This window comes from Callorhinus ursinus, unplaced genomic scaffold (genome assembly GCF_003265705.2).
Source record: "Callorhinus ursinus isolate GAN/ISIS: 27379988/994484 unplaced genomic scaffold, GSC_fseal_2.0 scaffold4, whole genome shotgun sequence".
Lineage (NCBI taxonomy): Eukaryota > Metazoa > Chordata > Mammalia > Carnivora > Otariidae > Callorhinus > Callorhinus ursinus.
In genome coordinates, this window is record NW_027397066.1 from 69,171,826 (window position 1) to 69,197,311 (window position 25,486).

The 25,486-nt window shown below is 36.5% G+C and overlaps 1 protein-coding gene and 1 long non-coding RNA gene across 4 annotated transcripts in view; one reads left to right on the plus strand and one right to left on the minus strand.

The window, feature by feature from the left end:
• ARHGAP24 (Rho GTPase activating protein 24) overlaps nt 1–25,486 on the plus strand; it is a 495,495-nt gene that overhangs the window by 136,520 nt on the left and 333,489 nt on the right. The window lies entirely within an intron of this gene.
• LOC112835631 (uncharacterized) overlaps nt 21,406–25,486 on the minus strand; it is a 34,384-nt gene continuing 30,303 nt past the window's right edge. The window contains exon 4 of the long non-coding RNA XR_012377967.1: nt 21,406–21,613. This is a non-coding gene — a long non-coding RNA (uncharacterized lncRNA). The remainder of the gene's footprint in view (nt 21,614–25,486) is intronic.

Genomic DNA, 25,486 nt, shown 5'->3' on the forward strand with positions numbered 1-25,486 from the left:
TATAATTATATGGGCTATCATCACTAGAAAGTGTGAAAAAATAGTGGTGGTAGTGAAGATCCTTTTTTTGTCCCTGATCTTAATGGCCTTCTAGAATTTGGAATTAATCTTGATGATTAGTTTTAAGACTAAGAAAGATGTATTTTATCACATTATGGAAGAATTTCTATTCTTTGTATTTGTATCCCACAACAAATTTGTGTACCTTTTATTCACAGAACAATCTGTTTTGGTAAGGACTATGAGCTAAGAATAGATTTTTATATTTTTAAAGGGTTACAAAAATAAACAAAGAATGTGTGACAGAGATGGTATGTGAAGCACACAGCCTAAAATATTTGCTGTTTGATTCTTTAGAGAAAGCTTGTCCACTTGCACTCTAGAACAGTGCTACTCCAAGTGTGGTCTAGAGACCAACAGAATTAGGAATACCTAGAACTTCAGCACTGGGAACATTTTAGGCTGGGTTATTCTTTGTTGCGGGGACTCTCCTGTGCAACGTAGGATATTTAGCAGAATCGCTGGCTTCTATCTACCTTGTCATTAGCACCCTTCCACATAGTAACTACAATAACAAATGTCTCCAAACATTGACAGATGTCCCCTGGTGAGCAAAAGCCCCACCTGCTGAGAGCCACTGATGTAGAAACTTGTTTGAAGTACAAATTCATGGCCTCATCCCAGAAATACTGAATTAGAATCTCTGGTGTTAGGGGCACTAATCTGTGTTTTAATAAGCTCTCCAGATGATGGAACCACTGCTCCAGTTTGGTAGAATTTCTTGTTATAACCATCATGTGCCGTTTGTACCAGGGTAGCAGTCCGACAGCATCCTTCGTATTTTCCATGTCGATTGATTGGTTTAGATTTTCAATTTTTTCTGGTGACATTTAATGTTATTTTATCTCAAATATGAATCATTTCATCCAGGTTTTAAAATGTTTTTTCATAAAGTTGAGCTAAATAATTTCACATGAATCTTTTTTAAAACTTTAGTTAATGGTTTATTATTTTATTGATATTTTCAATAGTGATTTCTAATATTTTCATGCTATTTTATTTATCTCAACTGGTATTTTTATCAGTTCCTCAATTCAGCTTTCCCTGGGCTTTTGTGTTATTCTCAAAGTTCTTTATATGTAATTATTTATTTAATTTTGCAGCTTAATATGAATATTTAAAGTACGAATATTCTTCTAGGCTCTACCGGGTATCACCCAGGAGTTTTGCTAAGTAATTATTCTAATACTAATATTTTTCTATATATTCTAAAATTTCCGTTTTGATTTTATCTTTGACTCATGTTTTTGAAGAGAAAATTAGTTGTTAATTTTCATTTTTTTAGCTCTTTTTTCTCATTGTCTTGTTCATTTCTAGTGTTATTAGATGGTTATAAGAAAATTCTATCTATGCTGAGCCTACTGTTTTGGAATATAATGAGGGTCTTGTGTAGTTGATTTTGTGTGTGTATATGTGTGTGTGTTTTAAGTTCATTTCTTAGATTCAACATATAACTAGGTTTCACTTTGTTTTCCAATCTGTTAGTTTCCTTTATATATAATAGTTGAGTTTAGCCCCACAATATGTTTTTATGATTGATAGAATTTTGTTATGTCCTTTTACATCATGCTTTTAGTTTGTATAGGATATTTTTTCAATATTTTGTTTTGTGGGCTTGTGTTTCCTTCTGATAATATGGAAGTTTTTACTTTTATGTGTGAGGATATCTTCAAACTAGAAATTTGTATAAAATCCTCTGTCATTTATGTTGTACTGCTTACTGTCTAGAAGGAAGAATGAGTATGTTAACATATTTCTCTCACTACCCTTCATTCTCCGCATTCAGTTTAGTTGACAGTTTGTATTTATTAATGTATATGTGTTATTAAATAAGCTGAATAATGTGTCTAATTAATCACATTTAAGTAATACAGCTTTTCAACTAGCTGTAAGAAAAAATAACTTTACATTTAAAAAAATTTTCCAACCTTCTGTCTTTTTTCTCTTGCCCATTTTGTTAAATTATTATACTGTCCGGATCTATAACATTTATAAAAGTTTTATAATCCTGCTCCCCACATGTTTTAGTTAAATAGATTCAATATTCACTTCTAATCATTTTGCTATAGTTTCATTCTTTCCTGTTTGGCAAAAATTATTACTCATGTCACTTCTTCAGGATGAGCTTATAGCAATATTTCTCGGTTTTGCTTGTTCAAAAATATGAGTGGAAAATTATTGGATCACACCTTATGTCTTTGAGGTCTTTGCTGCCATTTTTTCCTACTACTTTCTAATGTTGAATTTGTGGTAGAGAAAACTAAGATCAGACTGAATTTTAGCTGCTTAAAAATGATTTGATCATACTGTGTGGCTACCCAAAGAATTTTCTTTACCTAACAATAACGTAACTAGGATACATCTTACTGTGAAATGGTTTTGGTATACGGTGTGTCTTTTGTGCCTGTTGAACTAATTCTTCCTTTTGTTCTAGAAAATGTAATTTATATTTTAATATTTTCTGTGTTCCTTTGTCTGATTTTTTTAAAAATGGGTTTTATACTTTTTAAGAATGGGTTTTTTTTTAAGATTTTATTTATTTATTTGAAAGAGAGCGAGAAAGAGAGAACAAGTGGGGAGGAGGGGCAGAGGCAGAGGGAGAAGCAGACTCCCCGCTGAGCGGGGAGCCCGATGCGGGGCTCCATCCCAGGACCCTGGGATCATGACCTGAGCTGAGGGCAGATACTTAACGACTGAGCCAGCCAGCTGCCCCTAAAATGGGTTTTATACAGATATACGGTCATTTTATAAAACCTGTTTAACTCTTCCTTTTTAAAATTTTTCCTTTATCCTTTCCAGTGTACCTGTGTCCTGTAATTTAGTCTGCTCTAATTTTGTCTTTAGTTTTCTGGTGTTCTTACTTGCTTTTTCTTCCACTTCTTTCCTGAACTTTATCAGCTTATGATTCATCTGTTTTTGTATTTTCACCATCTGTTCTCTGATCTCTTCTATAGCCATGTGCCCATATAAAAATTTGGCTTATATTACTGTTTAAAAGAATAAGAAAACACATATTGGGGGACATCAGCAGTTTCTTCCACAAGTAAAGACTGGCCTTCTAGAGAGAAATGCTTTCTTGTCCTAAGCTGTACGTCACATAACTGGTGAAATGGGGACATGTGTCGCTTGAAAAACTATTTCAAAACTCACCGTTCTTTTATTGGTGAAAGGATAGAGATGCTTGGGGCAGGAGATATTTTCTTGTGGTCTTTTGGTGCAAGACCTCAGAACTCCACCTCGCTGGATTTTACATAGTAACAGAAACTAAGGAAGGTTGTTAAAGGAAATACAAAATGAAATATTCCCGTGGTCTCACTGTGTTCTTAAGCCTTTTAAATCACATATATACAATGGAGATTTAGGATTTGATTTTCTGTACACGGGTAGGCAGCCCAGCTGCCATGTCAGCATTACTTAAGAGCAAATTAATGTCTAATGTCAATGTCCGATAAAATGCTTGACTCTCCAAGCTCCATTTAGTTTTGCAATTGCATTTACCCTGTGCTATATATTTCTTCATGGCATGAGGGTGTCATTTGTAGGTTTATAAATGTTTTTGAATAAGAGGAGATAAAATTAGATTTTGTTTTCCCTGGTAAGGTAGCAGATGTTCTAGGACACTAATTACCCTAGGAACAGTATCATTTACTTAGAATATATTAGGCTCATTAAAAATTTTTCCTTTTGGTTTTGTTCCAATGGATAGCATTTTTGTTTTCTTTTATATGTGCACTTGGCTCAAAGGAAAAATAATAATGAGCACACTCTATTGTCTAGCCTCTACTGTTTTGAGCTCCTAGTGAAACTTGGCTATTAAAATGCTTACTCTCTGTCTACATATAGTGTTACCACACTGCTCATATGGAAATCTTGGCACTTCTCTTATTAACAGTTCATCTGAATGGCTTGTCTGTGTTTTTCTTTGCTTTTCTCACTGCCTGGCATTTCTTTGGCTGCCTCTCTGAGTCTCTTTTCCCCTTGATGTGTATGTATCTTTTTGGTTATTTGTCAATCAAATTATAAATTACACACACAGGGAAGGCATATGATTTGTATGATATTTTACTCTTTCTTGGATTATTTTGGAATGTTTAGAAAGTTACTCTTTCTTGGATTATTTTGGAATGTTTAGAAAGTTACCCAGTATAAATGACTGACAAATGGGCATGTAATTTAGTCTTTCTGTAATCACTGTTTATTCAGTAGCTTCTATTAGGATAGAACTGTGCTCTCATGTTTTTAAATTGGGCAATTTCGTCTAACTCTAGGCATCTTCAAGATCCTAAAATTTTAATGCAGATTGCTCCTTGAACTGACCTCATTTTATTTTGCCTTATGTAAAATACACAATTCTCGCCAAGTTCTTCTAACAGAGAGATGTTTACAACCATTGGCTCTCTTATCTTTTTACCTTATTCCCCTTCTCACTCACCAAGATCCAGGGAATTAGAATGCAATTTTAGATTAAGATCTTAGTTTTTTTCTCCTTTTAATTACAATTGTAAATAAATAGTTCAAAACAGATATTTTTAGAGTGGATATAACTGTTAGGTGCTTCCTAAAATATTCCCTCTGTAAAGTTAAGCTCTGAGTTTTAGATCAGCCCAGCAACCGAATGCCTCTGGTTCTGGCCCCTGTGAATCAGTGTGATTTTCTTTTGCCAAGTAAATGTTCCTTTGATTTTTTATCATAGGTAAGTTCTTAATTGTTTCCCCAGCTACACTCTGCAAGAATATTCCCCCTTCTGAAGATACTGATTATTGTTTTTACAATTTCTTCTATTTATATGACTTGCCATTATACTTGAATGTAATTATGTAAATGATTTTTGCATATAATAATTAGCAGTCTAATCTAATTAAGGAATGAAAAATTTCACAAATGGTTCGGTCCCCTTTCAGTCAGTGAGCTAGTGTTATATTTTGATATACTGGATATGCAATGGAGAAATAAAAGGATACCTTGTCTCAGTATTAACAGTTTTGGTTCAGTAATTTATAAGATCTATAGACTAAATATTCTGTAGGGTTGTTCAGGTCAATAAATTTGTTCTGCCTCTAATTATCACTAATATTCCTCAATATTCCATTTTTCATTTTAGCCTAGAGGCAAATTAAGATCATGATAATAGTCAAATATAAGATTTCTCTGGCTCAGCTTTTTTTCAATTTTCAGGAACTTAAGCATCTTCAAATATGTCCAAAGACTAGAGGCTAATCTCGGAAGATATCTACTGTGTGCTCAGTGAGGTATACCCTTTGGCTTCCAAATCAGTTCTGTCAATTTCTTTTTCTCTCTCATTCCTCCTTATTTTATTCCTACATTTAATTATTTCAGATGCCCACAAAAGATGCTATTGTTCCTATTTACTTAAGCAACTGTATCACTACTGATATCCACGGGTGTTTCTTGACCTGTGTTACAAAGATACTCCCATCCTCAATGAAACTACCACTAATGCCAATTCTTTCAAGTTTTACTCTCTTTCATTGCTCTTTGTCCTGTATCTGAGGCTGGAGTGCATGGGCCAGAAGACCTTTTCAGTGACAGACCTTTGAGATATTCACAGTTTTTACTACCCTTTGACGCTTGTCTACTCTCCTTGAAAAAGATATTTTCTTCTCTTATGATTCAAATAAATATAACTCATATTGCCTTCCATTTCTGTTGCATTTCTCCCTCCTTCTAAATGAATCCCATGGGTTTTTCGGACTTTATTCTTCTTGATCATTTGATGTGATTGTCCATCACTCTTCCTTCCTTGGCTTCTATCGTATTACATTTTCCTTGTTTTCTCGTGGACCATCCCTCTTTCTTCTTTCCTCACGTTCCTTTTCCAACTGTGGTTATTTCCCAGGGAGGAGGCCTTAGCCTTCACTATTCATCTCTTTAGATGCTTTCCTACAGTTAATTAATAATATAAACTTCATTCCCAAGATAATATCTCCAGTCTCAACCTTTTCTGGGTGTTCTAACACCACAGTCCCCTGACACTCGATGTCCCACTATTACTCTGAATTCAAAGTGTCCAACCCAGACTCAGCCTATATTTTCCAGCTCTGTAGATCCTAGTTATTAAACCGCTCTGTGCTTCAGTGTCCTCTTTCTTACGTCCTCATTATTATATATTATATATACTATATATTATGTAATCAGCACTAGCCATCATTATTACTCCTTCACACAAAATCGCCAGTTAAATTAGGCTCTATCTCCAGCCATTCAATTCCATTCCTTTGTTGAAACGTTTTCCTCAATCTGGAATTGTCAGTCCAAACCCAGTCATCCTTGTGACCACTGTGATTTTGAATTTCCCCATGAAGTCTCCTGATAAATCCAAGGCATATTAATTTCTCCCTTTTTATGTAACTTTGTACACTAATAATATGCACAAGTTTGATGTATATATTTTGGCAAACCAAACCATAAGCTCTTTGTGGCATGATCCATACTCCTATTGTTTTGCCCTCAGCGCTTCATTATCTACACACATGGCAAGCATTTTGTAAATAATTTTTTGAAGGAAGGAATGAATTTCTTTAGAATGCCCCCAAAGTGTCACATTCATGGACACATAATGGTTTTCCTGCATAGATAATGTATAATGTGTAAACAATATTGAGTCTGGAGCCAAGTTCAACTAGAAAAATGTACAAGCTACATTAATTGACTGCTTGAGTTGCACAGAGAGCCAGTGTTATCTAGATGTCAGTGTTATTTTTTGTTTAGTTCTAAGGGTGTATCAGTACATACTCGTAAGGTGTCTGAAACTGGAAAGAGTTTCTCTGGACATATCCATGGATCGTGTAGGTCTAACTACGATCATAGTCCAGATGCACTAACAAACAAATTGGTCTGATCCAAGGTTAGAGCCAAGAGTATGATCCAAGATTGTTCACATCAACTTTCTAGTCTCTACAACTCCATATTTTGACAACACATAAGTGCGGGGGTCATGAAGAGTAGAAATTTTAGGTTAATTGATATACCACTAAGTACCCATTCAGCTTCACAGGTTTTTCCTTTTTAAACATACACTGGGTTTCAAAGTATTCCTCAGTAATAGACTCCAACATTTATATGTGTGTTGTCAATAGCCCCGTACATGGTTACCACTAACCACATGGGACTATTGAGGACTTGAAATGTGACTAATCTGAATTGAGATGTGCTCTGTGTAAAAGACACTCAATTTCAAAAACTTTGTATTGAAAAAAAGAATGTAAAATATCTCATTAACATTTTCAACATATAATCGTGTTAAAACAAGAATATTTTGGATCTATTAGATTAAATAAAATGTATAATGAAAATAGATTTCACCTGTTTCTTGTTACTTTTATTGATGTAGCTACTAGATAATGTTAAGTTAAATGTTTGGCTCACATCATGTTTCTATTGGACAGTGTTGATTTAGATCAAAGAGATATTTGAGGTTGCTCATTAAAATAGGAACATGTATTAACACAGAAGGTGATTGCTAAGACCTAGGACTGTGATTTGCATTCTTATGAGGCTTTAATCTAAAATCTACCCTGGGGCGTCTCGGTGGTGCAGTGGGTTAAGTGTCTGACTCTTGGTTTTTTTGGGTTCAGGTCATGATCTCAGGGTCATGCGATGGAGCCCTGCATTGGGTGCAGAGTCTGCTTGTCCCTCTCCCTCCCTCTTTGCTCTGTGCCCCACCCCACCCCCCGCCCCCTGTGCTTGTACACTTGCGTGCGTTCATGCTCTCCCTCTCAAATAAATAAATAAAATCTTTCACATCTCCGCCCCCTTTGCATGATCTCCCGAGCAGGAGCTTCACCTCCACCCCACACCACCTCCATCGCAGCACGCACCTGCCCCTGTCTCTCTCCTCAGGAATCAGCAGCAGCCAGGCCGGGAGCATGCCCAGCTTTGTAGTAACCTGTCTCCTCCCCACCCGCTTCTCCTCCCCACCCGCTTCTCCTCCCCACCCGCTTCTCCTCAGTCGTGATGGTCTTGCAGGTTCAGAACTCAAGCTTAGCCCTGATGGAAGAGCTGCGGCAGTGATTTAACCAGACGAATACTTTTGTGCTAGTCTTCTACTTTATTTTAGATCCAAATACCATTTTTAATGATACTTACTAGACTCGTATGTGTTATATGATACAACTTCTTCTGAGTAATCAGATTCTGCTTGACTTAGCGGTTTTAGTTCAGCTGTTCCAACGAATTTAGAGAAGAGCCTGCTGCAATTTAATATTCTTCTTCCCTAACACCTTTTGGCACCACTTGAAAAACTAAAGGGATGCATTCTTCAACTGACATGTGACTTCTCCAAAACCCTCTCCTGGTTATGGGGAGAGAAATTCCATAAGTAAAAGCAGCTTGTTTTAAACCTGAAGAAAACTCCGTGACCGTCAATTTGGCAGTACAGGGCTGTGCGTTCTTGCTCTTTTTCTTCGCCTTCGGTGTTAACATCAATTTTAATTTCATTTGTGTGTGTGTGTAAGCGTGTGTACATATGTGTGTATGTGCTCCCACAACATGTGAGGCGCTGTGTCAAACCGGATCAGTGAGGAGTCTTCTGAAGCTTCATTTTTAACTTAAATTACAATTTACATTTAATTACTAGAGTGTATATCGTGGACAGAGATGGGATATCCTCTGCTTATTTGATATTTATTACTAAAAACCCTCTTCTTTAAATAAAATTGTGAAGATAAATAATTCCCTGTAGGAGAGACTAGTGATAAAAACACTAGTGAATTAAAGATAAGAATCTAATGCTGTTGGTTCATTTCATTAGGGTTGAGTTGACTTGAGTCACTGGCATACTCTTACAGTGCTAACTTTCAGAATATCCTTACCACTCCTCACTCAGGCCTTCTGTTATTCTGTAGGGACGTGAAGCTGAAGAAGGAAAGTAGAATATTTATTAGGTAGTTTCTTCTAATATATATCTAATGGAATGGTGATATATTTGATTGATTTAATGCCATACATTTCTGCTCTAGTTGAATATTCCTCAGCTTGTCCTGTTGTTACCCAGAAAAGGGGGATGTATCCCATGGAATTGAGAATCAGACATGACCACTATGATCTTTAATCACAGTCTTGGGTATAACCTATTTCTCACTCTGCAGTTTTAGGAGAGATTGACTACCAAAAATTCAGTACTGTTTTTTACTTCAGTAAATTCTAGAATCTCAGTGCATTTTCAGAGCCCATCTCCGTATGGCTAGTGTTATCCTGAGTATTACATTGGAAAAAAAAAAAAAAAAGTCATCCAGAGGACAGAGAAGCAAAGGCACCTACCCTAAATCTCAGGAAAAGACTGGGAGGAGAATAGGATATGGAGAAGGAAAATACGATTCTTCATACCCTGTCCAGTTTTCAATAAACCTAAAGAGATAATAAACTCTCAAAGTTGGCTCCAAGACATTTACATAGTATAATTCAGGAAAATAATTGCTACTTTGAATCAATGAAGAATTGATAACCTTAAAAAAGTCTTTCTGTGATGTCTTTTTATACTTTTTTGCGTGCACAAAAATAACCTTCATTTAAAAACAAATCATATTAATTCTGCATATCTGTTTATTGTAATAAATAATTTCCCAAAAATGGCCATTGTTTTTATTAAGGAATTATAAAATTAAGAAAGATTTACCAAGATTGACGCAGATTTTATTGCAGCCACGTATTAACATCGAGGCCAAAGGTAAGACTGGGCTAATATGTTATGGTGAGAGGCTGAAAAAAGTCTGAAATATTGTTGGCAAATTACTAGGAAATAAGCAACTCCTATGTATTAGCCATGTCTCTATTTTCTGTCTTCTGGTTCTTTGACATCAGGGACCTTGCTGATCTGGGAGGGTCAGCTCTTCCCAAAATTAGCCAATTCCTAAAGTTAGTCAAGGACTTGCCCTAGAGTATCCCTTTCAAATGCCAACAAACCAATCCAGAATCATAGTCCTGAGCATCTCTTCTATTGAACTCTTACACTCTGGGAGCCACAAACCACCTGCCCTAATCACCGCAGGGCCAAGTACCAGAGGACTCCTGACAGCCTTTCTACCTCAGAGCCCATAGAAATTACTTGAACTAGCTAATCCTAAACTGCTTATCCTGCCTGCCCCATTCCTTATGGTGGAAACCACAACAAAGGCTTTTGCCCACATTTCTCCTCACTCCTCCCATCCCATCCCCCCTGCCTTCTGACCGGTCCTGGTGCTTCCCCATGTGCCTCCCCCTAACCCCACGGGTGGCATGACGTGCCCCCGCCTTGGGGTCTGTGAGTGTAACAAACTGTCTTTTCAATGGCCGTTGTCTCCTGATCTGTAACCCTTGCCATCCCTAACTAATAATAAAACCTGTATTTTAAAGCATTCTACCTCACGATTTTAATGTTGACTGTGAGATTCTCACGGTATACTTCTTTGTTTATTTAATGAACATTTTTTGAGCCCATACTAATTCTAAGACAATTTTAGGTTTCATACTATTTTTCAAGGTCAATAAGATACAGTCTTAGTCCTCAGGGAATTGATAATCTAGTTATTACTAATTCTTTCTTCAACTCAGTAAAAGAGTAATGATTATTTACAATGTCATTGTCATCTCTTTTTATATTAACTCCCTCTTGAAATGCATTTCTTTTTGCATTTGCATAAATATAGTCAGCAGTTGATTATCTGGCACAAATGGGGCCACAGAGTAGCTTGTATGAATTGAGAGATAACTAAAACATTATTTATATTGATTGAATGATAGAAACAATTTTCGCTTGTGTGGGAAGATACAGAGTGTATCAAGAGTGCAGCACTCGCATAGAGAAGTCACTGCAAGCTCAGACCAAACCCAGTCATTTCTTGGTTTGCCTTCCATGCTCTTGGAGAATCTTCCTTTCCATTTTTACAGCATACTTTTGCAGATGAATGCAAAAGAAGGGCCATTTTAGCTTTATATTCTGTATTAGCTTTCTAGGGCTACCATAATGAAGTTCCTCAGACTCTGCAGCTAAAAAAGCAATACACATTTATTTTCTCACAGCTCAGCAGCCTAGAAGTCTGAGATCCAAGTATCCACAGAATTGGTTCCTTCTGAGGTTTTGTGAGAGAAATCTGTTCCAGACCTCTCTCCTTGGCTGGTAGCTGGTCACTTCTTCCTGTGTTTCACATGGCCTTCCCTCTGTGTGTGTCTATGTCCAAATTTCTTCTTTTTTTCTCTTTTTCTTTTTGTTTATTTTTTAAATTTTATTTTATTATGTTATGTTAATCACCATACATTACATCATTAGTTTTTGATGTAGTGTTCCATGATTCATTGTTTGTGCATAACACCCAGTGCTCCACGCAGAACGTGCCCTCTTTAATACCCATCACCAGGCTAACCCATCCCCCCACCCCCTCCCCTCTAGAACCCTGTTTGTTTTTCAGAGTCCATCGTCTCTCATGGTTCGTCTCCCCCTCCGATTTCCTCCACTTCATTCTTCCCCACCTGCTATCTTGTTGTTGTTGTTGTTGTTTTAACATATAATGTATTATTTGTTTCAGAGGTACAGGTCTGTGATTCATGAGTCTTACACACAAATTTCTTATTTTTACAAGGATACCAGTCATATTGGATTAGGACCCACCTTCTTTTAACTGAATAACCTCTGTGAAGAGTCTCTCTCCAACTGCACTCATATTCTGAGGTTCTAGGGGTTAGGACTTAAAAAGGATTTTTTGGGGGTGAGAGGATACAATTCAGCTCATAATGTATTCCATAACTGGTTGTTGAGCTAAAAGAAGTAACCTCAGTTTTTACTTATCTTTTTGATTCCTGCTATTTCCCAGGCCGCATTGTACTTGAGTTAAGAATCCAAATTTTAGGGGCGCCTGGGTGACGCTGTCAGTTAAGCATCTGACTCTTGGTTTCCACTCAGGTCAAGATCTTAGGGTTCTGGGATCAAATCATGCATTGATTGGGCTCTTCACTCTAATGGAGTCTGCTTGAGATTCTCTCTCCCTCTCTCTGCCGCTCCTGCTGTACCCTGCCCTCTCTAAAATAAAAATTAAAAAAAAAAGAAAGAATCCAAATTTTAGCAAAATAAGCTGATAAATGCCTATTTCTCCTCTCCTCCCCCTCTTCCTCTCCTCCCCCCGCCCTTTCCTCTTCTTTTTCTGGGAAGTGTTACTATTACCAAGCAAAGTGACAATGCAGATCATCTCAGGAGGTAAACAGAGCTTTTGTACACATTGACACACTTCTTTAAAATCCAACTGAGGGCGCCTGGGTGGCTCAGTTATTAAGCGACTGCCTTTGGCTCAGGTCATGATCCTGGAGTCCCTGGATTGAGTCCCACATCGGGCTCCCTGCTCGGCAGAGAGTCTGTTTCTCCCTCTGACCCTCCCCCCTCTCATGTGCTCTCTCTCTCTCTCTCTCGCTCTCTCATTCTCTCTGTCTCAAATAAATAAATAAATAAATAAATAAATAAATAAATAAATCTTTAAAATCCAACTGAAATCTTGCTACGTCTTTAATTGGTCACCCAACCTTCAATGAGCACTCCTTTCTCTGAACATTTATAACAATTTGGTCTTAACCAGATTTTTTTCTTTCAACTATATAGTTAAGTTCCACCAAAAATAGAACTGTATTTTTATATGTCTTACATATAGATATTTTATTCATCCATTGAACACAAAACAATTCTTGAACAGCTGATATTATTCAGAAACTGTTTATCAAGCCTGAAGAATATCAAACTAAATAAGGTATGACCTCTTCCCCATAATCCCCAAAACAGATACAGAAAAATGTAAATGAAATTCATAATGAGAATAATTAGAATAAAATATTTAATACTAAAATACAGCTTTTCCTACCTCCACCTATTGCCATTCCACTAATCATCAAGGTGCCCCTTACTTCTATGATGCTAACTCCAGGGGTCAATTTTCCTTGCTCACCTCACTAGAAAGGTGAGCAGAATTTGACACAATAAATTTTCTTCACTTGGTATTCAGGTCCCACAGTCTCTTGGTTTTCCTCTATCTCATTTAGCTTTTCAGTCTTCTTTGCTGATTCTCTTTTTGTCCTTCCTTGACCACTTAGATATTTAATGTTTGTGGGCTTTGTAAATTGGTCTTTGGTACTTTTTTATTCTCTGTTTACTCCCTGTATTTATTGTGATCTAGGCTCATGATTTTAATTCTGTATATGTGATGATGACTCCCAAATATCTATTTCCAGTCCATGCCTTTCTCCTGAACTTCCAGACTCATTTATTCACTGCTTCCTGCAGTCTACTCAACGACTAATAGATATCTTAAACTCAGCATGCCCCAAATTGAATTCCTGCTCTTACCCCTTAAATCTGCTTCATCCACAGCCTTCCTCAATATTGTTAATGACTGTTCCATCCTTTCTGGTTGTTCAGACCACAAAGTTTGGAGTCATGCTTGGCCTTTCTCATTCTCTCATATCTGTTAAATATATCCAAAATATATCCAAATCTGTTAAATGTATTCAAAATATATCCAAAACTTTATCACTTTTTACACCTCTCCCGCTACCACCCTGGTCTGAGCCACTATCATTTCTCACCTAAATTACTCCAAAATCCCCTTCGCTTACCTCCCTGCTTCTGTTCTTGTCTTGTCACAGTGTATCTTAACAGCCAGAGTGATCTTCTGAAACTTAGTAAGTCATGTCACTCCTTTGCTTCAAATCTTGTAGTGTTCTTTGTGGTGCTTAGAACAGAAGCCAGAGCCTTTCTAGTGGCCTTCAAGACCCTTCACCACCTGGCCCTCAGGTATCTCTCTGTCTGTGTCCCCCACCTCTTTCTCCTTTGATCACTCTCCACAGCCTGGCACCAAAACCCTTGTCACAATCATACCTGTGGTTTTGTAGTTGTTCTTCCTTCTTCCTCAGATGCCTTTCTTCCAGATCATTTCATGGTTAACTCTCTTTCCTTCATTAAGTCTTTGCTCAAATACCACTTTCTCAAGAAGGCTTATCTGGATGACACTACTAAAATTGCAAACTGCCCTCTCCTCCCTCCGCACTTCAAATACCTTGTAACCTGGGTCTACACATATATATATATATATATATATATACACACACACACACACACATTTTTATAGTTTTTTGTTGTTTACAGTATTTATCAACTTCTAATATAACTATAGTATTTACTTTTATTATAGTTATTCTGTGTGGCCTGTTTTCCCCACAAGAATGCAAGTTTATGAGAGCAGAGATATTTGTTTTATTCTCAGAAGAGCGTCGGGTTGATAGTAGGCTCTCCGTAAATATTTGTTGTAGGAAAGGACAAGTGAATGAATTAACTGATGTGAACTCACATTGTTATTTATAGGGGTATGTGCCAAGTGTCACTGGCAGCTATGGGTTTGCATCTCCCAAGTAATTTTGGGAAAGTTCAGCTTGAAGGCTGCTTTAATTATCTTTAATTATATTACTAAGTCAAAGATTGGAAGTTGGTCTAAGTCAAAGATGATACCTGTTGATTTTACTCTTGGTGCAGCCCATGCTGTCTACTTATAAAATACATGCAGTAGTATATCTTGGTTGAGAGAAAGGGCTCTGGAGCCATCATTCCTGGGCCCAAAACAGCTCAATATCTTACTAGTCATATGAAGGGCAAGTGAGTTAAACTTTGCTATCTCGGTTTCTCCATCTATAAAATGGTGAAGCTAAGAGTATCTGCCTGACGGGCTGTTATAAAGATTAAATCAATACAGAGCTTTGAACAGAGCTTGGCACATAGGAACCAGTATATAATCATCAGATATTAATATAATTACTACCTTGGGGAGGTAGCTTTGTCCACAATGGAAAGAATATCATATTCGGTTTAGGACGGAAATCTTAGTCTGACTTCATCACTAACTAGTTGCATGGGGTTAAGAGTCATTTAACTACTCTGCCTGTATTTGAAAACAAAAGAGTATTACCAGATTACATTTAAGGCCTCTCCTATCTCTAAAAGCCTATAATTCTCTGATAATGATGATGATGGCATATTATCTTAAAGATATTTATGAAATGTGTAACTCATTTCTGTAGGATATTTATTCTTTAGATAATTTAGAGATGTCTAAACTGATAGAATTTATTCTTATGTTAATCCTTATTTGGTATTCAAATAATTGTTGGGATCGCAAGGATAACATGGGACTTCAAGAAATACTAATTAATGATGATGATATATGTGTATGGCATCTCACAGATAAACAGTGTAAGCTTTAAATAATATACATGAGCATCTCTTTTTGCTCTTTTGTAGTTAACTTTTCTTTAAAGGAATACCACATACCTGTGTGTGGCATTCATTTTAGTCTACATGACAATTATATATGGACTTTGTGAGATCTAGCCAAATCTTATTAAATTGTCACAGTTCAGTTTGATAAATAGAAACTCATGTACTTGCATGAGATGGTGGTAAGAGAAAAGAGCAACTCATTTCCTACACTTTTTGTAAAGATCAGGTCTTCTAATGATAATCATGAACGGGATCTGTTACTTTAAAAAAGATCTGATCATTAAAAGTAAGACAAGCCTAGATAATAAAGTTACATTTAAGCAGATTTCTCTTGGGTAAATTCCGGTTATGGTCAGTGGACATCTGCTTATTTTTTATGCTTTAGTATTTGTTTTCTTTCAGTACCTTAAGATAAAAATTCCAGACATTTTAATAACAAAGAGTAAGTCCGTCATTTTAAAAAATGCTTTCATCAAAATTTCTGTATAACAAAATTACTTTCATGTTTTGGTCATTGGCTGATTTAATTCAAACACTATTTCATATAGTAAACTTCCAGGAAAAATAGGACAAAATCGTGATGGTTTGGATAACAGAATTTGGTCCTAATTCTCTTTTTTCTTTCTTTAGGTTATAATTTAAAAAAAAAAATCTTGATTGCATACAATATTTATATTATTGCTTTATGGCCAAGAATGAGAGAGACTGTGTGATAATCAAGAGGAATAGTAAAGAACAGTTTTTGGTTATAAGGAAACTGTACCATAGATAGAAAATATAAATATTTACTCTAATGCTGGAAAATCCTCTCTGAGTATGAAAGTAGTCTTTGTGTAAGGTTGAACTGACTTTTAAAAAGCAGGTGCCTAGCTGCTTGACCCTGGGGAATGGGTATCACACCTGCATCAGGCTGTCTTGTGCTAAATGCCCTTACTTAGTAAGTTGTATTTCAACCCTGAAAAAGAAGCACACGTTGGAGGGAAAATTTGACTCCAAATAAATGTTTTTAATACAGATTTTTTTCATAATGTAAATTTTGAGATCCACAAAAAGAAATTGATAATCCAGCTGAGAGCTTTTTGAAGACTCCATAAGATTTTAAATGGCTTTCAGTTTATTAGCTTAATTCTCTGGAGATTTCAAAATACATTATGAATCTGTATTACAGAAGAATGTCTTAATTTTTAATTGTTTTTATAATAGTAAACTATAAATGTTAGTTCTATCTCATTAAACAGATATTTTAAAAGGTTTCCATTTATTTATTTTATTTTTTATTGTTATGTTAATCACCATACATTACATCATTAGTTTTTGATGTAGTGTTCCATGATTCATTGTTCGTGCATAACACCCAGCGCCCCTCGCAGAATATGCCCTCTTTAATACCCATCACCAGGCTAACCCCTCCCCCCACACCCTCCCCTCTAGAACCCTCAGTTTGTTTTTCCCAGTCCATCGTCTCTCATGGTTCGTCTCCCCCTCCGACTTACTCCCCTTCATTCTTCCCCTCCTGCTATCTTCTTTTCTTTTTTCTTAACATATGTTGCATTATTTGTTTCAGAAGTACAGATCTGTGATTCAACAGTCTTGCACAATTCACAGCGCTCACCATAGCACATACCCTCCCCAGTGTCTATCACCCAGCCACCCCATCCCTCCCACTCCCCACCACTCCAGCAACACTCAAGTTTGTTTCCTGAGATTAAGAATTCCTCATATCAGTGAGGTCATATGATACATATCTTTCTCTGATTGACTTATTTCACTCAGCATAACACCCTCCAGTTCCATCCACGTCGTTGCAAATGGCAAGATCTCATTCCTTTTGATGCCTGCATAATATTCCATTGTGTATATATACCCCATCTTCTTTATCCATTCATCTGTCGATGGACATCTTGGTTTCCATTTATTTTATGTAGTCAGTAAGATGTCAAAAAATGATATGCTGCAAATACCTACCTTTTGTTCACTTTTCCATTCCTTTTGATGCTATTAGTTTGAAAGAAGTCTGTACCATTACTTCTTACACTAGTGTAACTTAGGGCCACGATCTATATTCATCTTCATTTCTAAAGTCCTTTTTCAAAGACTCACTATTTTAGGATTAAATAACTATGTATACATAAACCTTCATTGTATAAACTGTATACAAATGCCACTATTTGACTAGTTTATAATTTTCAAATATCATGAATTTTTTGTAATCTCTGATTTATTTGCCTTTATGTTTCTGCAAAAATATAAGGGAACCAAGTAGACAGTGATTTGGCCACGGTGCAGTGCAGTTTAGAGTCTAGTTGAGGAAATGAGAATGTCTGTTCTGTTCATAATTTGATTTCAATTCAGCCAATGTTTTTTCAAAATACACCATTAGTAAAGCTTTGTATTCAGATTTATGTGGCATACAAGATGAAAAAGACATTACATCTGCCACTTAAATATTCATAATTTAATGGAACAGAGAGACTGGCATAAAAATCTGATAAGTCAAGCAGTTGAATTCAGAATATAAAGGGGACAAGATGAATTCTACCTGAAAATGAGGAACCGGGAAGAAATCGTGTGATAGTAGGATTAGAGCTAGACATTTACATTTGCAGGACATTTCTGTAATAAAATAAAATGGGGAGACATGCAATCTGTTAGGTCCAAGAACCCAAGGTTAAATGTGCAGAGTAAGAGGTAATAGCGAAATTGGATTTAATTATTATAATTAACATTTTATGAGGCATATTTACGTTGCATAATGCTCTACTTAGTTATTGTGATACATTTGTGAAACCAAATATGACCAGATTATAGCAAAATAAAGTGAACAAAATTATCCATTATTTGCCTGCCTTTTATTACTTTACTTTTGCCTGTCCCTCAGCTGAGTTTGTTGCCTTGTGTCCTGAGACATCCAGCTGTGGTGATCCAACCCCATAGTCACCATGGTATAGTATTAAGTGTGCAAGTTTGAGAATCCAACCACCTGGAGGTGACATCCAATCTTCACTGCTCCTAAGTGAGTGATGTTGAACAGGTTATTTAAACACTTGTCACTTTATTATTTTCACATATAAAACTAATAGGAAAGGATACTTACCTCAAAGAATAAAATGCAATAATGGATGTAAAACTGTCTTAATCATAATAACTACTTGGACGTTGATGACGAAGGTGCTGCCCCCTGCCACGGGCGTGGTGGTAGTGCCATGGCCATATAATTAACGTATTTAATGTATGCACTGAATACTTAGGTTTCAAATGTCAGCGATCTTTGCTCAGATATCCTCTTCTCAGTGAACCTGATCAGACCAACCTTTTAAAAAATTACAGTCCTCTCCCTGCAACCACACTCTGCCCATTTCTGCTTTATATTTGTTCATGAGACTTATCACCGTCTGTCCTACTATACATTTTATTTACTTCATCCCTGTTTTCCCTAACTGAGATGTAAACTCTATGAAGGAATGGATTTTCTTCTACTTTTGTTCACTGCTCTATCACTAATGCTTAAGAGAAGTGACCATCATTATTTGAATATTTTTTACTGAATGAGAGCTTCCAGGGCCCTAGGTAAGCCAGCTAACATAGTCAAGCTGTTATGATTCATGGGACTTGTCCGTACCTACCCTAGGTGATATGTATGCATTTCCAGATTATCTCCAGAAACAAAACCTTAACCTCCTTATTCTAAAGGTGGAAGCTCCTGATCCCATGCCATGTTGGAGAAGGCGTAGGTAAAATTTTGTCAGTTGTGTTTTACAGAGGTCCTGCTGAAGAGTGCTGAGCTGAGGTACCTCTCCCTCTGCTACTCTGACATCTTACTGTCTAGTGCATATTATTCTTGGATATTTAATATATTTTGCACCGAGTCTGAGGTGCATGGGCACATCAGCTACTTAAAACCAGTTTAGGAACAAATGAAAAACTTGACACAGATAAAAAGAATTGCAGTTTGTGTTCCTCGAGGACACAGGTGACAGGGATATTTAAATAGATGTTATACATTGGAGCTTTGCAAATAGGTACACTAGATTCACCCCACCCAAAACCAGTGACAGAGCAGACACCTTTAAAGCAGTCAAAGCAAAAGATGTAACATAGCCATTTATTATTTTAAATCCTGAAACCAAATACATTATGAAAACTATTGTTTGTGTCCTTCTGAGTTTTTAATAGGAAGATTTTCAGTCAGGATATAGCTTGTGATTTACAAACTAGAAAATTAAAAAAAAATATGTCTCAGCGTATGAAATTTCTGCTGGTTTGATATATTTTAATTATTCCAAAAAAATCACTTTATTTTTCTTTCTGGAGATGTAGTCACCCTTATCCTCCTAGAACCTAATTATTGTGTCAGTGGGGAACTTCCTAATGTCTGCCACTTAACTTCCTTGTATAAAGCATGTTGGTATTTTAACAGTGCACTAAGTTGAAATGTCCTAAAATAGAACATATTAAAATTTTGCATTTAAAAATATTGCCAATTAGAAACTAATCTTCCTAAAAGGAGTTTACAGTTGGATCACATTATGTGCACTCAGAACTCTGGACTACAAAAAAAAAAAAAAAGATAAGTTAATATTTTATTTCTGAAAGTAAAATGCTAAAAATGGCTACAAATGAACTAGGTAATTGTTTGGCAGATAGCACGGAAAAGACGTCTGTGCGAGGCACTTTAATTCCACAGTGTTTACTAAATATCTAACCCACAAGTGGCACTCTCCATGTTATGAGAACAACCAAATTCCTTAGTCACAGAATGGCCTTAGTTCAGTAGCCAATTCCCCTTGTCTTGCTGGCTTCATTTAGCATAGGAACCAGGTATTTTGTTTTAAAATACATTATCATGTTTAAAATTCATAACAGTCCTGTGGGGGTATGCATGACCATTTTAGAGATAAGAAAACAGTTTCAAAAGTGTTCAATTTTTCGATGAAATTCTGACAGCTGTAGGTGAGACAACCAGAAATCAAACCCAGACATTCTGCCTCCAAGTCTAGGACTTCCTTCACTATACTACAGCCTCCTTTCTTTATGACTTGGTATTCTTCCTGGCATTTACTATAATGTAAAGTATTCTTTGTCACTTGGTATCCAGATTGCTTTAACTCAGAGTTAAGAAATCATTGACTCATATAATGGTCTGTCATAGACACGCCTGATCCACAGAGCTGCCTATTGAGACTTATTCTCAAAATTCAATATTCTCTAACTGTGAACAAGACCAGTCCAACAAAACCAGAACAAATTTCGTGACAGAGTCTTTTTATCTTTCTTCCAGCATCATTCATTAGACAAGCAGTAAAGTGCATGTGGTCTATCTTCTGGCACTCTCTGATGTCTTATGTATATTCAGTAGCCCTGATGTTGTTATTTGATCAATAATTTCCTTATATTTCTTTGATACTCATTAGAGTTCATAGTGCCTTTAAGTGTTAGGCATTGTTTTCCTCTTTTCATAGGTGAGAAAATTGAGGTGTAAAGATAGAAAGACAGTCATAGAAGGTCATGTGGGTAACAATGGAGAAAAAAGGAAAAAAATCCAGTTTTTAACTCCAAATCTTATAGTCTTTCCACTACACTAACTCCCATGTTTCTTTTTTTTTTTTTTAAGATTTTTATTTATTTTAGAGAGAGAGATTGAGAGAAAGAGAGAGTGCACGAGCAGGGGGAGAAGCAGGGAGAAAGGGAGAGTCTTAGGCAGACTCCTCACTGAGCACAGAGCCTGATGCAGGGCTTGATCCCAGGACCCTGAGATCATGACCTGAGCCAAAACCAAGAGCGGACACTTAACCAACTGAGCCACCCAGGCGCCCTAACTCTCATGTTTCTTACTTACACAATCAATGACATTATACTGCTCAGATATATAGTGTAAATATTAGAAGTACATGGTCTTTCCGTAATGCTATCAGCAGTGATTTGGGATAAAAGAATCCATATTTTTCCCTGAAAGTTTGTGCCATGAGATACATTGTTCCTAATGAAGCAAAAGATGGTAGATTTTAGAAGTGAACCACTTAGTAGAATAATAAATACTATTTATCAATTATTTAGTGTCACCATCACCAAAGGAAGCTGGGACAGACTTAGGCAAACTTAGAAAAATTAGTTCAGCAATTTTTATGTACAATCATTAGGACACAAAAGTATTACCTCAAAGAAATGATCAATTATTTTGTTCTTTTGTTTTTTCAATAGGGACTATGTATTTAGCATTGTTGTTACCAGCAGACTACTTGGGTTTGACAGCTAGCTTCACCAATAGCTGAATGAAAACTTGACCAACGATCTGTGATCTTCTAGTTTTCTCATCTGTAAAATGGGGATAATAAGAGTGCCTATTGTGAAAAAAAAAACAATTAGGGACCTGTGAAAGTGTTCACCTTAAGGAGGTCATTTTTGCTAATAAACATACATGTTCCTAGATCAAGCTCCTTACTCAAGTGCAAATTGAGGATTAGCAATTAGTTATGAAGTTATAAATTCCCTCAGAGGATCTAAATAAGTATAAGGTTCTAGAATAACATGGTTCTATGGACTGACTCTGGACAGGTGACTGTTAACCACCTGAAGGCTAAGCAGAAGCTAGTCTTGTAGAAGCATCTATGTGGGTAGAATGCTCTAGGTGGAGGGAACAGCATATGCAAAGGCTCCGAGGTGACAAAGTTTAGTGAAGTCGGAGCTTAGTGAGCGAGAGGGAGAGTGGCAGGAGAAGAAGACAGAGAGTGAGACAGACCTTGGATCATATAGGTTCTTGGGTGTTTCTGGAAGGAGTTAATGGAAAGATATTGAAAGGTTTTAAGCAAGAATGGCCTCCTGTATTAAGTAGAGAAGACTTAGTGATTAGGGTTGGGTACGAGTCTGTGTATTTCTTTAATTTGAGCTGCTAATTGACCATGAAGAGTGACAATTAAAAACCTAGCTCACCCTACTTAAGCTTTATACTGGGAAATGGTCACTGGGACCATATAGGCAATTTCAAATTGGATACCGTAACACAAAGAAACCAAACCTATTTGGGGATGTATGAGAACCTTGCACTGAGTTTCACCTGCTGTAAGTGATGGATTAAGCTGATGCTCTTAGCGGACTGGGTTACAGAACAGAAAGAGGTAGAAGCAGATGGAACATCGCCCTCCCTGTCATGAACCCAGAGAGTAAAAGGAGGAAGGAAACCCTCTTTTGCCCACAGATTTACAAACAATACAAAAACTAAATAATATTCTAAGATGGTACAAATGCAGATACTGTTCCCTTGTGTCAATGACAACAGGGTGCCTAAATATAGAGAATGGTAATTCTTATTAAAGATTTCCATGAACAAATAGTTCACTGAGTTCACTGCCTATAGTTTTGAGGAATATGAACTCCTGAGCAAGGGCCCCAGTTAGGAGATACCCATTGGTGGTGGTTGCGATGTGGAGGTTCTTTTACCCATTGATGGTGGTCGCGGTGTGGGGGTTCCCTGGAGGTTCTGAATTCTTACGTGAGCTAGACTCAATATCACCTTGGGAGAAGACCAGTAAGGAGATGGATTCATCAGTCCAGGGGTGGAAAATGTGGACTGACTTGAGGAAGTTTTTGTAGTAAAAATGACAGGACTTGCTGATGGATTGAATTAGATATGGGATTTGAGGCCACAGAGGAATTGGGAAAACTCCTAAGTTTTTCCAAATTTTTCCTTTGTCGTATTCACCTATGTGGAAAAGGCATGCAATTTGTGATTCAGTTTATTTTTTATAATTATAAAAATGATGTTTAAAGCCTTAAGATGTGATTTGAAAAATTCCTCATGATACCAGATTTTCATTTTTAAATTTTCCTTTCTAGCCTTTATCCCAAAGTAGTTTTCATAACTGAAAATGTAGTATACCCATACTGGAATTTTCCTGTTTTCACTTAATAATAGGCCATAAGTGGTCTTACATCATCTCTATATAATTTAATAATTTTGATGACTGCATGCATATATATTCTCTTAAGGTCATATCTTTAATTAAATTAACCATCTCCCATTATTACTTGTCTAAGAGTAATAAAAAAATATCATTGAGTAAACCAGACCTGATTTTTAAAAGGATGCTTTTTGATCTTTCAAAATTAGACACAATATTAACAGGTGGGCTTAGATAGTGAGCAATTTAATGTCTTTCTCAGAAAACTCATTTCTTAGCATAGTTTATAATCTGAGAGTTTTAAAATGCTGCTGAAACTGGCCTATTGTTTTGTTTGCTTACTTTAACAAGTTCTTTTTCAGTGTTAGAGCAAAACATGACTTTAAAATGTCATCTGCAGAAGTAGTTAATGATGATGAAAATGAAGAAGGAGAAATGTCAAGCTTGCTGAGTTATTCTAGCACCAGTTCTTGAGATAGGAGGGATAAATCTCCTTTCCTCCAATCGATAATGTAACACAAATATAAGAGAAGATGTGCGGCTGTTTGAGAGATGCAGAAACTGTAGACTTTGGGAAGGCCAAGTGGGGGTGGTGTGTTCAGGGTACTTCCATCACATAGGGCAATTGTTGCACAGTTGGCCTGTCTTGATTGGTTGGGTAGAGTAAAGGAAGAATTTGAAAGCTCTTATGTAATGATTGTAACCAGAATTTTTGTTTGTTTCCTTTTGCTTTAGACTGGGGCATAAGTTTGTTTTCTTTGTTACTTTTGGGGTTTGTGTTGATTTGTTTTGAATATTAATTTTGCCTCAAGCTGTTAAGAGCTCTTGAGATATATTATAAACATAAAGTAGTAAAATTTTTCCCTAAAATGATGCTCATAATGATGAATCTGTAACTTCAAGTCAAGGCTAAATTATGTCCAAAGGCAGAGGGGAGTCTGATGAAATTTGCAACCAAAAAATAATAATATATAATGAAAAATTACTGTGTTCAAATGTGTGACCTTTGATTACACAGAACTGAATAAAACAAGAACCCATCACTATTGAAGATAGAGAAGCCATTTTTTATTTTCTGCACATGAATAATGATAGAATCATTGGAGGATTTTTTTTATTAGTTATGATAATTTGATACAGGGGCATAGAGAAGTCCCTTTATGTATGATGTGGGAGAAAACTTAGAAAAAGCTAAACAAGATGAAAGTTACTTTGAGTAGATGTAGGAGCTCTAGATTTGCACTGTCCAATACAGTAACTATATAGGGTTATTTAAACATAATTAAAAAAATAAAATTTAGAATTCAGTTCTCTAGTTGCACTCTCTATATTTCAAATACTCAATAGCCACATATGCTTCGTGACTGCTCTACTGGACAGTACAAATTAGAGACTATTTCCGTCATGGCAAAACATTCTACTAGACGCTGCTATTCTAGATGCAATTTATACATTCATATCCCCTCACCTTTTATTTTATTATCATTATTTTTTTTAAAGATTTTATTTATTTGGGGCACCTGGGTGGCTCAGACGGTTAAGCGGCTGCCTTCGGCTCAGGTCAGGATCCCGGGGTCCTGGGATCGAGCCCCACGTCGGGCTCCCTGCTCGGCGGGAAGCCTGCTTCTCCCTCTCCCACTCCCCCTGCTTGTGTTCCCTCTCTAGCTGTGTCTCTCTCTGTCAAATAAATAAATAAAATCTTTTTTTAAAAAAAGATTTTATTTATTTATTAGAGAAAGAGCATGAAAGAGAGAGAGAGAGAACAGGGCGGGGATAGGGTCAGAAGGAGAAGCAGACTCCCCGCCATGCTGGGAGCCCGACGCGGGACTCCATCCCAGGACCTCGGGATCCTGACCTGAGCCGAAGGCAGACGTTTAACAACTGAGCCACTCAGGCGCCCTACATAATTTTTTCTTATATCCAATATTTATGAGCTCCAATCTTCAGTTATTAATTCTAAAGTAACATACAAAGTACACATGTATGCATGTACCCATTCACATAACGTTATATAATACCTGTTAACATGTCAATAGCTATGATAAGGATCTATAGCCCAAGTGCCTCCCCATCCTCCTGCTCCCATTTTGTAGAATATAGAACATGAACTATAGTTTCATATGATACTCTGTTTTTAATTTTTTGTCATTTATTGGCACAGAAGAGTTTGTCATTCAATTAACAATGCTTATTCTGCAAATATTTCTTATATTTTGGATATTTCTCATTAATAACATGAAACTTTTCTGGCAGCTTTTTTAGGCCTATGTGAGCTTATGAACATTCTTTG